The sequence below is a fragment of the Haliotis rubra genome, unplaced genomic scaffold (genome assembly GCF_003918875.1).
Source record: "Haliotis rubra isolate DU_JTF1 unplaced genomic scaffold, ASM391887v1 Scf469, whole genome shotgun sequence".
NCBI lineage: Eukaryota > Metazoa > Mollusca > Gastropoda > Lepetellida > Haliotidae > Haliotis > Haliotis rubra.
Window position 1 is genome coordinate 441,917 of NW_025767156.1, and position 17,298 is coordinate 459,214.

Sequence of the window (17,298 nt, forward strand, 5' to 3'; positions counted from 1 at the left end):
TTGCTTTGCAAGTTGGTTACATACAGCTCAGAAGGCGACCTCACAGATCGCATGTACAGGCTCTGTACCATGGTTGGTTAGGTGATACTGTGGTTGCTCTGCACAGAAACAACAATCATCGACCTCTTTGGTTCAGACTTTTTTTTACTGGTTCAGACTTGATTACAGCTGGCAATGGTGGCTTCATCATCATCGTCATCATCATCATCATCATCATCATCATCATCATCATCACGATCATATGAATTGTCTACCAAAAGCTGATTTCACGTGACGATTCTGACTAAATCATAATAAGGATGTGTAATAATTACTATAGTGAGTGAGTGAGTTTAGTTTTACGCCGCACTCAGAAATATTTATGGTGTCCTATAATTGCCATCGCGTGGCGCGTAAAAAAAAGAACTACGTCGTGGGCAACGTCGCTCACGACGTCACATAAAAAAGACGACGTCTTGCGCGACGTCGCTTTGTAAAATATATTTTGGCTACAAAAATAACGGGCCACGTCGTGAGCGACGTCTGACTATATCGAGTGGTTATCGGCCTCTGAACGTGGCTGACCAAGGTTACGTCTAAAAGAAAAATCGTTAAACGAAACAGGATTGCTTCAGTCACTCCCGATAAACATTTCTGTCGACCCGAAAATGTTTTTACACCTATATCCAATTAAATACCACCCTAGAAGGCCTCTGTTCATTGTATGTAAGGCATACCCATCTGCAAATGAAACGATCTCTTCCCCACACTCTAAACATAATCACCGCCACTATTGTTCGGTCCGGCATACCTCGGGCCGTCAAAAGCAGCTTAAACCTCACACATGTATCTTGAATTGCGTTTTAATTCACAGATTAGTATTACATCTACCTATATATCACTTTTCCAGCCCTTTTCTCTCTCCATTTTCACCCGTGAAGGTCCGGATTAGAAAGTGCCTTCAGAAACCCATGCTTGTCGTAAGAGGCGACTAACGGGATCGGGTGGTCAGGCTCGCTGACTTGGTTGACATATGTCATCGGTTCCGAAATGCGCAGATCGATGTTCATGCTGTTGATCACTGGATTGTCTGGTTCAGACTCGATTATTTACAGACCGCCGCCATATAGCTGGAATATTGCTGAGTGCGGCGTAAAACTAAACTCACTCACTCTCCATTTTCAACATAGCTTCAATCAAAAGTGTTAAAGTCTCAGTTGGCCCCACTTGGCCCGGGCTGTCAAAAGCAACTTAAACCTCACACATGTATCTTGAAGTCTCACAGATGAATCCTAGATTCTGTTTACATCCAATGAATATAGTTATATCTATCTAAATACCACTTTATAGACCCAGTTTTCTTTGTAACATCACAATGTGGCATTTAGGTAGATATAATACTGATCTATGGATTTAAACACATTTCAAGATACATGTGTGAGGTTTAAGTTGCTTTTGACAGCCCGGGCCAAGTCGGGCCGAACAGACTGAACACTTTTGATTGAGGCTATTTTGAGGGTGGGCAGACAAGGGCTTCACTTTAACGGACCAGTTACCTTTACATGTGGCATTTTGTAACATTTCAATGTGATATGTAGGTAGATATAATACTAATCTATGGATTTAAGCACAATTAAAGATACACCTTTGAGGTGTTAGGTGCTTTTGACGACCCGAGCCAAGCCGGACCGAACGCTTGTGACACAGTGTGTTTGTTGAGAATATATAGAAAAGAAGGCTTCACTTCGAGCAACGTGTTTGCTTGAAATACTACGCTTTGCGACTCTATAAAGAAGTATTTAGGTAGATATAATACCATTTTGCCTTTCATGTGTACTAGCAAATTTAAGCATATGCATACGCGCTGGCTATCGGATTTGGGCTGGTGTTGTTTACGGTTTAGAATACAATGAAAACACATAAGAATTTTTGTGTGTGTAAATGTATACTTTCTTTGATCCTTTATAACATATTACAAAAGGTTGTGATTTAATATATTTCTTTTAACATATATAATCATGTCATAATTTCCCATATAATATGGGGAGCAAATTATTTCGAAGCCATTGAAAATGTCCATGCATCCTATTTTAAAAGATTTCTTACAGTAGGTACATTTGCTTCCAATAAAGCCATACTTGGCGAAACAGGACGCTATAACATGCATATTGAGAGTCAAATGAGAGTTATTAGATACTGGATTAAACTTATAAGAATGCCTGATTATCGCTACCCCCATCAAAGCTATCAAATATTGTTATCACTGGATAAATGTGGAAAGTATTCATGGGCTTCAGATGTGAGAAATATGTTATTTTCAAGCGGGTTTTCTTATGTTTGGTTTAAGCAAGATGTTGGTGATATAAAAATGTTTTTGTCAACATTTAAACAACGAATAAAATATATATATATATTCAGAATTGGTACGCATCAGTCAATTCATCCAGTTTTCTTAGTCATTATTCACAATGTAAATCGATGTTCGGACCTGCAAAATATATCAGTGTTCTTAATGATAAGTCCCTTTTAAGAATTTTTGTAAATTTAGAATCTCTCTACATGCCTTAAAAATACAACGTTTTAGAAAAGATAATAATACATTGGAAGATTTATCATGTTCTTATTGTTCTTCTGGTAAAACTGAAGACGAACGTCACTTATTATTAGTCTGTAAGACTTTCTCTGCCTGCCGAAAGAAGTATTTAAAATGCACTAATGATGCCCCACAAACGATATATAATGTACTTAATTCTAATAATGCTGATATTATTAAATCTGTTGCCATTTTCATAAAACATTTGATGTCCATCCGTAAATCACATGTAAAACCATAATTTCATGTCACGTGACCAATAGTTGTAATTGAGTAACTTCAATTGTACTCTGGGCCACTGGGCCTTAACTACTGAATAAAACCTGTGTGACTGTCTGTCTGTCTGTCTGTCATTGTCCAGGTACTCCATCAATGTCGGGTGGTTATTTGCAAGCCTGAACTTCAAGGTATCTAGTCGTTCCTCCAAATCTCTGTACTTCTTTTTGGGGACAGTCTTTGGCCGGCATTGTACTGAAGCATCTTTGCCTCGTTCAGTCCTTGTTCATCTGCCAAGAACTTGGCCATCTCGAATAGGTTGGGATGTTGTTTTCCCACAACCTTCTTGAGACGGCCATGCCAATTGCAACCCCGGAGGTTGTTGTTTGTGCGGGGGCCGTCAGTATTTTTGGTACAGTCGAAAAGATTCACTTTGACTTCGCTGTGTACAGGTCCGTGGTTGTGGTCTCCAGGTATTTGGGAAATTATGTCGTTCACTGTTAAGACTGATATGCAGTCGTTCTGAATGCATCTCCACGAGATCCATTTCCCCTTTTCTTCTTGTTCACAATAAACATATAACCATTTACATATATGTATGTTCCACCACGAGAAGTATGAAGAAACCAATTGTGCATTTTCCATAACTGAATTTGTGGAAATGATGATGAAAACTGTCAATTCCAACATTCTTATAGCTTGCAAGTTTATGTAAGAAATTGAATAACTCACTACTAATGAACTGAGTGAACTAAACTCACTCACTAAACCCGCTGGTTCACATGTCAACCCGCTGGTACAAATGTCATATTTCGTTTCCTGAGTGGAGACATTTTACATTTTGTAGAAAACCAGTGTATTGATCCCTTAAAACAACACCGTTTTCACAACATCAAACATCAACTAAATTTGACAGAATTTTTACTTAAGGTGTTCTGGCACTAACCCCTCGATTGGTTTACTTAAATAAGTAGTAATGTTGAACATGAAATCAGTGATTAGAGATCAATAGCAGTACAACTGCATCACAAAAGGTTATTCCCCGATTTTCCAATATAACAATTTCTAAACACGACGTCGATTTTGTATTTTTGTCGTAGATCATTCTTGTGTATTTCTGCACGACGTCGTACGACGTCGTTGTCGACGGTTGCTGTCTGCACGACGTCGTTGTCGACGTAGTCTTTTATGACCACGACGTAGTTCTTTTTACGCGCCACGCGATGGCAATTATAGTACACCAAGCGAGCTGATATAAGCATGTTGCTCAGGTATGTGTCAATGTACAAACCAGCAGAGGGCAATGTGTATATGTTTATGAATGTTGAGAATGTACTTTTAATTACCATCCATTTTGTCACCATAATATTCAATACAAGACATATCTCATGGATAACAAATTCTTGATTTATTTTTCACAACGTTTCTGGGCTAGTTCTTGCCCATTTTTCAGGTGGATCCATCTGACCGATCCATCCACCTGAAGAAGGGACAAGAACTAGCCCAGAAACGTTGTGAAAAATTAAACAAGAAGTTGTGATCCATAAGATTTCTCTTGTATTAATACACCAACTTCTAAATGTCTTTGAAGAATTTCATAATATTCAAGTAAAAAATTCAATAATATTAGAGTCACTTCAGTTTGAACAGATAATAATCGTTTCGAGATCTCCGATTCAAGGTGTTGATGATGCTGGAATTGTTAGCACCATCTCTCACGCCTTTCAGTAAAGTAATAAACCTCTAATACCTGGATCACGTTGGGCTTTCCTCACACATTGTGCTGACAACAGAATTACTGAACGAATCGTTAAACAACCCACTCACTCAATGACATGCAGATTACTAGTATAATGCATCGGCAGTTGATTAACAATCCCAGACATAAGCGTGAAAAGTGTTTTTGTCAGTGGAAGAGCATGTTGTTATTGAGTACAAAAACGCAAAAGAGACAAAGAAACTGATCAAAGATAAGGTAGGTAGGTTTGACAGTGAAAAAGGTCACGTAATGCATCTTTGCTGTTACTTCACTAGAAACAGATGCAATCGATAAGCAGTTCAATTAAGATTTCCAGACACAATGAATAATCCTGTTAACAGAAGAAGACCACACTGTCCTGGTGGTAGCATGCATAAAAGCCTATCTACATGTTTCCCTTTGAAGGCGAAATATGAGAGTGCATATCGTCAATCAATAATTGCTATAGTGGCTATCAATGCAATAGGCAGTTGGTCCCGCTCTGAATATGGGCGTGTAGATTGAAACATGCGCGGAGACGTATAGACAGAAGCTCGGGAAAGTATGTGGGAAACAGCTGGGTAAGGATAATTTTGGTTCAGGTGATAGAGAGGGTGAGGTTCGGGGAAGATTAGAGAGGAGATATATAGGAGGCGCAAAGACAGGTAATTTAAAGGCAGGGTTTAGAAAGTGATCTAGAACTTAAGTAGGAAACAGTAGGAAAGAGAGAGAGAGAGAGAGACAGGAAGAGAGAGAGCGGGAGAGAGAAAGAGAGAGGGAGGGGGAGAGAGACTTAAAGGAGGTGGAGAGAAAGGATATAGAACGACAGGATTGTAGAAAAAAAAGAAAGAAAACGATAATGGTAGTGGAGATATTGGTGAATGAGTGAGTGAGTGAATCTTTACTGCAGTTATCTGTACTGCTGAAGTCTGCAAATGGTAGACTCACAGACAAACCGGTGTCTGAAAACATGATCCACGATGTTTGATACATGAGGGCACAGTGGCACTCATTTTGTCAAGTCTCACAATTTGACCGCCCATCTCAGTGTGTGTCTTTTCCTGTGATGAGAGAGGCGGTTGAGTAGCCTAGTAGTTAAAGCGTTCGCTCGTCACGCCGAATGTCCGGGTTCGATTCCCCACATGGGCACAATGTGTGAAGCTCATTTCTCGTGTCCCCCGCCGTGATGTTGCTGGAATATTGCTAAATGTGGCCTAAAACTATACTGACTCACTCCTGTGATGAGCATGAAGGCTTACTCTGATCAGGAATCTCACAATGGTCAACATAAAGTAGAGGGCAACCAATAGGAAAGAGAAAGGGATATATACAATGATAGATATATCTGTCTACTTGTTTCGAATTCAAGCAATCAAGCAATTTATTCTTGCAATAGGATTTATCAGCGACAGTTTAATACAGAATTTGTTCTGGTTTGCAGTTCTATATTAAGCATTATTGTGTTATAGTGTTCTTACACTTCATTAGCTGCATGCAAACCTGCAGCCGAGATTTTCTTCTCTCACACAAGAAGTCTGCCTCTTGGGAGTACACAATCGCTCTATATCTGGAGCAGTAAAGCCAATCAGTCAGCGGCAGTGACATTTTTCTTCGATGCCGACTCGACTGAGCTGGTAATTACAAGGCTTCCTTCGTCTACGATGCAAATGTACAAACACTCAGTGAAAAGGGCCACGTTCATGGTTGATTAAACTAGTCTTGTGCCGCTTCTGTAACAAGTTGACCTCTCAAGTGAATAGCTATGGACTAGAGCCTCTATCTGATACGGAAGGAAACTTACTGATTTCAAGTTATCCTGTTTGCAAAATATTCACCTGTGGTAAAACATAGCTTGTATGTATGCTCAAACAATTCAGTATCTTTAGAATATAAAAAATATTATATTTAATAGATAATCGTCCGTCAAGTCGACGTAATGATTGCCAAGTATACCATGTCTTAACCCGCCCATGCTTTACAGTTCATTTAGTGTAAAACATCATTTGTAATCCCCGAAGGCACTCACTAACATTATAGAACCCACAACATTATAGAAAAAATGAACCCACGACTGGTAGACTTAATATGGCACTTTGCTAGGTTCACACCAATTTGTATTGTGTATCAACAAGTCAATATTTAGAGCATGACAGCTTTTGCACGTTTAAGGTAATTGCGGAATGCCTTTCGAAGGTGAGTGATACCACCACCCCAACTACTACCACTACTACTACTACTACTACTACTACTACTACTACTACTCCTGCCACTGTTAGTTCCACTACGGTTAGAACTAGATTTAGCCTTTGGTGTGGTCTATCCGTTGTATATTTGCTGATTCGTTAGGATAGGTTGAGATATTTGGGGAGAAGAAAGTATTTGGGCGGTGTCCCTTTCCCTGTAAAGGGGCTGTCATAACACCATGACTGTCTTGTGGAACGGAGACATCACAACGACAGCGGGCAGTTTAAAACGTAACTTAACTGCCGCTTGAATTTATATTCCAAATGACCCGCCACCTTCCAAAATACAAAAATAATCGATGTCCCACAATCCAAAAGAACGAGAAGTTCTTATTGCCAAGCAAGTTCAACATACAGGAAGACCTATAGCTTTGAAAGTACTGTAATGTATTCCCAAATGTGATCGCCAACTGGGTAGGGTCTTGCATTAAAGGCCGTTGGTCTAAATGTCTCGACATTTCGTCTACATTCACGATTGAAAATAACAACTCGATTGGCAGATATAACCGCTGCAATATGCAACATGTGAAATCGTAATCCTCTAAAGTCAAATCTTAACTGAATATACATTTGATTTCTTTTGTGTGTGTGAGAGAGTGTCCAAATGCATCTTCATGTTAGCGGTATTACATGTACCAACATGCCACCAGCATTTGGGGAAGTGCTGTATCAAATGTTCAAAAAGTATTGCCTTAGGATGTTTTTGAATCCTCAATCCGTTATAACGACAAAGACACCAAAAATAATCTTCGCACTTTCTATTCATTTGTGGAATTGAACCCATGACATTGGCCTTCTCAAAGCTCCGACAGATGAAGAGGCAAAATGAGTTCTGTTTTCCTGTCAGACGCTCTAACCCATGGAAAGTCTAAACACGTAAGGACAGAAATGAGAAATTATGAAAGAAATTAGGATAAAGAGAGAGCAGGGGAGAATGTTAGGAAGGAGGCGACTGGATAGTTTATGAATAAAGAGTGAGTGAGCTATATGGCGGCGGTCTGTAAATAATCGAGTCTGGACCAGGCAATCCAGTGATCAACAACATGAGCATCGATCTGCGCAATTGGGAACTGATGACATGTGTCAACCAAGTCAGCGAGTCTGACCACCCGATGCCGTTAGTCGCATCTTACGACAAGCATGGGTTACTGAAGATCAATATTCTAACCCGGACCATCACGGGTCTTATGAATAAAGAAGGCTGCAGATACAAAATGACTGCATGGACAGGAACGAGAAAGAAAGAGATACAGAAAAAAAGGAGATAAAGAAAGAACGAGTAAAGGTAGAGGAAAAGCGGACATTTCAATATGAGTGCATGAATAGATTCTGTTCAACACAACAATCAACTCAGTACTAGATCGCTACCACGGACGCCAGTAAATAATGGAACCTGGTCACAACAAATCATTGCCTGAAAGCATGGGCAACGGTCAACGCCACCGGGGGTAATGACAAGACCAACTGCCTGACCAACTACATTTGTCGACCATTATGACGACCATAGGAACTCAATATGTATTCTTGCCAAGGATATAATAAAGGTTTTATCCAAAATGGAGAAGGGATCAACAAAGACGGCCAGAGATAGGAGGAATAATTCAAATGACATTATTGAGATGTAATAAGACAGGAGATGAATAGCAGACTAAAATAAGTAGTGGACTGAAAATATCCACATACAAGGGTCCAATTACAAGGAAAAGTAATATGAAACTGAATGCATCCTAATTGTATTCGCAGCTAACAAAGCCCTATCGATACAAATATAGACAGAAAGATATACAATAACAAATCATAAAAAAGAGAAATTGCTTTCTATTTCTGTTTGGTGTTTTGAATTCCTTACTTCGGTGACATTTCTTTCCAAATGACCTTTCTGCACGATTCCGACAGTTACGCCAGAACTTGTTCTTGTTTGCAATTCTACATTCAGTATTATTTGAGAATATATAACACATTTCTGCTGTAGCATTTGCCTGTTACCGTCTCCTACCGCCAAAAAGAGAACTATTAATTGTCCATTCGCTTCATTAACTGCATGCAAACCTGCAACCGAGATATTCTTCTCTCACACAAGAAGTCTGCCTCAAAGGGACTACACAATTGCTCTCAGACATAAAACAAATCAGTCAGTTGCAGTGATCGTGGCATTTTTCGTCGTACAAACACTCAGTGAAAAGGGCCATGTTCATGGTTGATTAAACCGTCTTGTTGATGCTTCTGTTGCAAGTTGACATCTGAGGTAAAGGACACGGAATATTATGTCAAACTGTTACCGATAGAAACTGAAGGATTTGAAATACTGCGTTTGTAATTGTGACTACTGTCATGGAATGTTCCTTTGGGTCACGTTTTTATACTGCTTCCGTATTTGACGTTAGAAACTATATAATAGATGAATATCTTTCCACCGTAAGATCAAACTGATTCTTAATTTAAGGCAAGGATCAAACGTTTTATTCCACGTACATAGATTGTGTCGTTTATAAAGGATTCGTTGTTATGTACCCGATGGCAGCAGAGAATCAACAAAAGCACACACAAGTTTAACAAATCCATCTGTTATCTTGCAGATCATCATGTAGATGAAGAAGATGACTCCCTTTGATACAGATGAAAATATAAAAACTGAGAAATTTCCTGTTCAGCAATCAAAACATGTACTCCTTAGAAACCAAACACATACACGATATGATCTGATTACACAATTCCTTTTAGAAAGTGGTCAAATGTAACATATGTTGTATACTGAACCACAAAGAAATGTCGCACCGATATCGGTTTCTTAATGAACTCACTTTAATTCACTCTAATTATCAATCAAAACGCAGGATTGGGTTCAAACTTGACAGTAAATGTTAACACATTTTCGGGAAACACATTTAGAGTTCACACAAACAAAATAACCAAAAATGGTATCATTAAGGTACCCCAATGTTAGTATTGTTGTGGCCTCTATGGGCAATGATGAAAGCGTTGCATCGTCTGTACATGGAATGCATTAGCCGGTTGATGAAGGGCCTAGGCACTTGAGTCCATACTCTGAATTGCTTCATGGAATCCAACAGCAGTTGTCGGACTTGAGTGCAGGTCATTCAGTCTCCTTTGAATCTCGTCCCAAAGGTGTCCTTTTGGACTCAAATCAAGACTGAGTGCAGGCTATTGTAGGATTTGGATGCCATGTTCTCTTAGAGAGTCCAATGTTACTCTGGTAGTCTGGGCACGAGCGTTTGTCTTGCTTTAAGATGTGGTACAACGAGGGGTCTTATGACTAGGCCAATGTAGCGAGCAGCTGTCACGTCATTTCCTCATCATGGACCGAGATTCTGGAACGCCACGGTGCTAACTATCTGGTTCAGACCGATTGCACCCCACATCAGGATGCTTGGACCACCCCACGAGTCTCTTTCAACAATACACTCACTGGAAAACAGTTCCCCACGTCTTCACCATACTCTCACTCTGCCATCGACTGTCGAAACACAATATCGGCTTTCATGAGAAAAAAGCACAATTCTCCATTGTCGATAACGCCAATTTCGATGCTGAGTTGCCCACTGCAGTCGGTTTTGGTGGTGATGAGCGGTGAGGACAGGACTACGATATGCATGGTCTGTGACAGCAGAGGTTTCTTCCGCGCAAACGTCGACGCACTGTATCGGCACTGATGGGTCTGTTGTGAGTCTGGCGTGCTCTTTCAGTCGCTCTGGGGAAGTGACCATGCTGATGGTGGCGCACAATCTGTCAGTCTTGACGTTGTAATGTTACTGAAGGTCGCCCACTGCGTGGACGGTCTTGGATGCTGTTAGTGACCTGATACCACTCCTGCAGTGGGTAGATTGTCCTAACATGAACATTAAAATGATTCATACCCTCCGTGCAGTCTGGCCAATTTACAAGCGTCCCATGACTTGGTTCTTCCGATCTCTTGTAAGTCGTGCCATGGCGATTGGTGTCAAAACAAAAATGATTTCAGTCGAGTTTGGGACTCGCTTTCATTGGTAGGGTTGTCTCAATATGCACGTGCATTTCATTTCACCTTTTACTACGTTTGCCTTTTGAGGTGCGTTTGGTCGATATGCTTAAGCTTTTTCATCAGAAAACACACTAATGTTGGTAATAACTGTCAATTTGGATTGAAAAACATGTTAACAAAACGGAACAATCATAATAAAAACACTTTTTTGTAAGAACCAAATTTTGCATTTGGTTTTGAAAAGCGACGGGGCTTTTTTGTGGTTCAGTATATTTGGGATTACACCTAGTCAGCCACCGCGACTTCCACACAGTAATAGAATTTGTACTTTACTTAGAAAGTGTAATCCCAAATATAATATATGTTACGACATAATCTACCAATGGCTCAGTAACATGTAGAACAACCTGTGGTAACTGATCTGCAGAATTGGTCTCCAGTAGTATATGCATTTAGCCTAACGAAGCAAGGATCAGGCCACGGCACAATGTATGACTTTGTTGATTGACTGTCATGGTAAAGGTGCATGAAGGAATACGCAGCTGCTGTTAACCGTGATGAGTGAGTGAGTGAGTTGTTTTCTACGCCGCTTTTAGCAATATTCCAGCAATATCACGGCGGGGACACCAGAAATGGGCTGCGCACATTGTAAACATGTGGGGAATCGAACCCCACCTTCGGCGTGACGAGCCAACGCTTTAACCACTAGGCTACCCCGCCGCCCCATTTAATCGTGATGAAACTAACCTGGTATTGCGACTTCAGCATTAAGTAACATTGATATTAGGTCCCAGAAACATGTAGATAAAATTGATATTTCCTCTCACTGAAGATGCTCTTTTCTTCTTACATGTGCAGTTGTGTCTGTACAAAACTGAAATTTGTTATTTTTACACCAAACGTCGAAGTCTGATGCACAGAAGTTGTTATCAAGATCCACTTGTTATTAACAAGATACTTGAATTCCTGGAAGACAAATGGATCCTTTGCCAATAATCTCCGTCCTGAATCCTGGGGGAAGAAGTTTCGGATCACGCGCTATCCTGATACACTGCATTTGATCCGTTGAGATCCAATTAAATTATTTTAGACAAACTAATATCAATACCTACAGTGCCCTCGTTGGCTTTCCATGACACGAAAAGAAAAAGAAAAATCTTTGATGATTAGTACCTGTACTTTCAAATCGTTGTAATGATGACATTGCTAACTGCATTTGAGATCATTTGCCTCAGAGACAAGTACACATATCTTGGACATTGTAATTTAACGATAAAGACGTTCTGAAAGTGTGACAAGGTTCTCGGATAACATGACAGTTGTTGCCCGAGGCCCTCTCAGACAAGGAAACGTGATTCTTAACGCCCAAAGATCGGAAGTACTAGTCATTTTGCCGCTAAATTAATGACTTGGGTGAAGCCAAATATTTAAATTACAGTTCTTTCTAATGTAATGAAATATTGCCAAGTTGTTCTAGATTTCTAATTCAGTTAACATCACGAAAATATGTAATTGATACATTTAGTTTAACACATCTGGATTTCTTTGACGACTGCAGTGCAGATTGAGTGTGCCTTCATATTGTTTCATATAGCATAGGAGCATTCTAGCCAAATAAGATTTGTTTAAGCAATTTACACGTGATCTAGTATCAGTATGACTAGACCCTGAGAACAAAGAGATGCCCTCTTGACATTGGTCAAAGGGCTATTATGCTAAGTTGTAGTTATGTATTGTTTCAACGAAGGAGAGACTGCAAGAAGTGAAACAGTATGATGCAAAAAATTCACCTTTCATTTTACCTTTGCTTGGGACACATGGCACACGTGCGGTCATCTAAAAATCCTTATTCTCAAACCTAAAATGCAATATTTCTCAGAAGGCATCACTGTGTAAATAGCCACAACCTGCACCTAAAACCAGCTTATGTAGCTTTGTATTTGAGATTAAGAGTTTTAGAACGTTATCATGATAACAACATAAAAGAAGCGCTAGCAACTTGATTACATACCTGAAAATGTCAAATGTTACACTTGGAACAGTAAAGAACTCTTTGAAAGCAATTACCGATCACAGTTCTCAACAGAGTTATTCTGATAGACGTTTAATCATGTCTCGACAAACAATCGATACGAGCAGGTTTTATTTTCATTACACAGTGAACTCTGTGACAGGACCATATGTCCCCGTCTTGTTGTCTCACCAGTTAATTGTGTCTCAATAACATAACATTAATTTAAAGGGATGGAATGGGGAAACGCACTGTCGGTGACGAAGGATCAGATGGCGCCCGAATGTTAGGTGAGAGACTTCTTCTCATGTATATTGTAAACTGATTCTTCAAAACGCATTTGGTATGGCACATTTTGAAGTTGTTTGGATTAGTTTTAATAAACACTGGTTGATTATTTACATCAATCTTGATATGGTTTGGGCGTTAAAATAGTAACACAAATGCCTATAAAATGAACGAGGATGACGTTTTCGTCAGCTTTCCAATAGTTTCCCTACCTCTCCAGCAGCCTTTCTTGTCTACCTTTGAATTCACATTTTTTTGCTGTTCAATCAGTAACGTTTCAAATTATATTATGGTAAACACATGGAAGACCTTTCAAAATATCATGCATTGGTTGCAAGGGTGTTTTCTGGTGACCGATTGACTTACCTTGCATGCGTTTCTGACGGATGCCAGTGATGCAGCAGAATATGCTCACCTTTTTGCAAACACCTGGCTTCAGCAGTTTCCTAATGATTCATAAACACATGCTGATAAGACAGTCGGAATCGGATTCTGTTTTCTGCAGAAATTTCGTTTGACTATGGAAAGTGTACACCAATGAAGGCATGTTTTTTACCTTTAGGCCAACATTATTAATCTAGTTGGATGTGCGGTTCAACCCTTCATTTCATCACAGTACCTCAATATGACCAATGTAATCCCACTAACAATCGCAATATAATCTCACAATATATCCATACAAGTGACCATTGCCGTTTAAAGTACGCATAGTTTCACGATAAGAACATATGTAACTTTGACAAACAACAAACAACCACATTTAAATTGGAGAGTCAGTAAGATGAGACATTTCTGTTGGACCATCTGAACCGTCTTCATATATGGTTATTTGCATTACAGTATTCGTTATGTAGAAGAAAAGTAAACATGTTCAGGATCTTGAACCACTTGGCTACCTCACCGCCCTTTGTCCTTCGGTGCACTTGCTGATGTCTGGTGTTAAGTGACGGTTCTCTTGACATGTTACGAAATATTATTTGCCAAACTGTTCTTGAAACAAATCATCCGTACAAAACCCGATTGGTCTCAATACAGAACATGCACAAATGACCTGGACGCAAGGCAGCATGTAGCCTAATGCGGTCGCACAATATTGTAATGTGGCTGTAGGCAATCGGAACATTTGTACAAATGTTGGAGGTTTAGCGAACAACTTAACAAGCGGATTGTGTGCGCTTGGGGTGAGTTATTGATAAAATAATCACACGTGGCATTAGACGCAAGCCTTTATGATATTTATTCATTTCACGTGGATGCGCTTTATCGGGTATTAAGCCGCTCGAGCACACAAGCCTAGTGTCTGTTCCTTTCTGTGTTGGTAACATTGACAGTGATGCAGATGAAGAATGACGGATGGTGGCGTGAAGTTGTGGCTGTCGGATAAAACTTCTCCACAGATGCTACAGTAGTAAATAAAACAAACAACATGCATGGTATACCTCTACGTGTCCGATTGTGATCAGGTGCATTTCGTGTTTTCTTTAAACAGTTGTTCCCAGCAGGGGCAGATCCATTCCAAGACACTTAAAATGATATTCTCTATGTTTTACATATTTATCCGTAAATGACCATGAAGGTTTTGCTACCTACCCATTATCTGAAATCGTTATACGTAATCGCTAATATGTGAACTGAATGCTCGTACAGTTATAACGGGAAAATGTCATCCTTACATGGGAACTTACGTAAAATCAAAGTATTTTTGCGAAAGGGACGTTGAGAATTGCAGATCCAGACCAGTGTCCCTTACATTTGTTTGCACTAGTCAGGACTAGCTTAGATCTAGACCTTTAAGATGTCATGCACAGTTTGACATGCTTTACTCAAACACACGATGAACACTCCGTGTTTTGTCTCTTCGTGCAAAGCACCAGGCATCGTGGACTCAGTGGACATGCGCTTTATCCACAAGACCACGGAGGCGGTACATGCATTAGCATCACACGGGTCAGGATAACCTGCCTAGTACTGAATATCATTTTGCTAAAAAGAACACGTTTCGGGCTGTAAAAAACACCAACAATGACCTACTCTCACATTTTCCACAGTTATCACACAGAATGTCATGCAACTAATAATATACAGGTGTTTTTCTTCACCTGCCGATAAGCCTACATTGCTGGATCCAAAAGAAACGTAATGTTCCTCCGAGCACCGTGTTAACCTGATATCAAAGAATTTGTTCAGTCCGCTGATCATCAATTATACACTCATGTTGCCAATGAAATGGTTATCGACCCAGATTGTCTGAAGACGTTTCCTTAGATAGTCCTGTCTACGACCTTTCGCAACCGTTTATTTCACATTTTCAGCACATTTGGCCAGCCCCTAAATGCCTCTGAATAAGGAAACACCCATGCGTCTAATGAACACTGATTTTACTTTTCCTCCGATTTAACCCATTTATGTTTCATGAAGCAGTCAATAGGTCAATAATTTCACTCATATTCTGTTCTAATCACTGCCGGTTGGCTGATACAGTATTTCTTCATCAATTATGTCTGCTTTCACAGAAACAGTCAACAAAGTGATGCATTTTGAAAATATATGTTTGATGTTCCTCACACGTTCAATATATTATGAAGCGATTGGATATAAAACCTAGATTCATTGCTTCTGTTTCTCACCGAAAATCTATACCTGAAATAGAACACTGCGTATAAAAAAAGTTAAAAGGTATATACTTGTGATGGTATCACACAATTAGAGCAACTCACACGGGTCTTTGTGGTATATACAGTATAGTTTTCAAAGCTTGATTAGCATGTCCGAGTGTCAAGTTATTTAAGGTTGAGAGACCAAAGTACGGTAAATAATGCCATACAAATAGTGTCAGATGTTGAAAGGGCTTAGTTTCATTTCAAAATCAAGTTACTTGATGCTATCGAATTTACAGCTGATCCTGGTGGATATCTAACGGTAGTTTTTGCCTAATGGTATTTCTAATGTACTTAGATTTGTAATATATATGACTCTTATTTTTAAAAACCTTTTATGCAATGAACTAAGTGGTCAATACAGTACCAATACTTCACTAATGAGATGCAGAAAGTGAAATAGGAGCCATGTCATTGTACTAAGAGTGGGAATTCATAACCTCATACATATACCTCAGTTTGATGCTGGTCTACATGTATAGAGCAGAACAATTAGTGCTGACAAAAAGCAAGTAGTAAAATCATAGAAAGGTTTGGCAATGAGATGAAAAGAATGTTTAATTACCCAATCTCAGGAAATGAGCAGATTGACATTAATTATGAGGAAACAGTTTGAGAGTTAATTGGTGTTAACTAGTTGAAGAAGTACGTCTTAAGATGGGCTACACTAATTGTCCATACATTCTGAATGGCTTTTTAATTGATTCACCTCTCCTCAATGTTTTTATCCCGCACGTTGAGTAATCACTATGTGTGACCTGTGGATCAAAGCGTTCACTCATCATGCTAAAAGTGCATACCCATCGTTTGGTTGTTCTCTTGGGCGATGTCTTTGTGATATTGCTACGGAGAAGAAAGAGCAGTCCTTAACTATTGAACTTCAGGTCTGTCCATACTTTGCCCATCTTGAATCAGCTGTTAGTAATCAATCCATGCTCCACAATCCTCGTTCTTTTCTCTACCCATTCTTAAGCGCCTAACAATCATCTCTTACTGTCAACTCATTAACCTGTTAGTCCACACTTCATTCACCCTCCATTAATTCTGAAGCCATTCTCTTACCAACCCCTAGTTATCTGCCCATCCGCCCATGGTCATACTATCTTCAGCCTTCCTAATCATATCTACCTTTAACCATTCTATCTATGTACGTGTCTACCCATCTATCTACCCATCCGCACTGGATCCTCCTCTGCCATCCCAGTACCTCTTTAAACTATATTTATGTCTTACCTGTGAAGATTTGATTAGAATGAGTCTTCAGCAACGCATCCTTTCGAAAGAGGCGACTAACGGGATTGGATGGTCAGACTCGCTGACTTGGTTGACACATGTCATCGTATCCCAGTTGCGTAGATCGATGCTCTTGCTGTTGGTCAATGGATTGTCTGGTCCAGACTCGATATAGCTGGAATATTGCTCAGTGCCTTGTTATTACAATAAAGAAACAACATAATCGTCCCTACGTCATCTAAACCCAATGTACGGTGACAACCACGATCTCCATCTTCAGCCTAGTTACGTATGTACCCATCCGCTCACATTCAAACCATTCTCCTACTTCAGTCCTTTACCTGGTGCTTTAAAATGCAAT

The 17,298-nt window shown here is 39.7% G+C and overlaps 1 long non-coding RNA gene across 1 annotated transcript; it reads left to right on the plus strand.

Annotated features, from left to right (window-relative positions):
* The first annotated feature begins 902 nt into the window (after positions 1 to 902).
* On the plus strand, positions 903 to 17,088 carry LOC124290540. Its single transcript, XR_006901968.1, has 3 exons — positions 903 to 934; positions 10,604 to 10,606; positions 16,962 to 17,088. It is a non-coding gene; the product is annotated as an uncharacterized LOC124290540 (long non-coding RNA).
* The last annotated feature ends 210 nt before the right edge of the window (positions 17,089 to 17,298 follow it).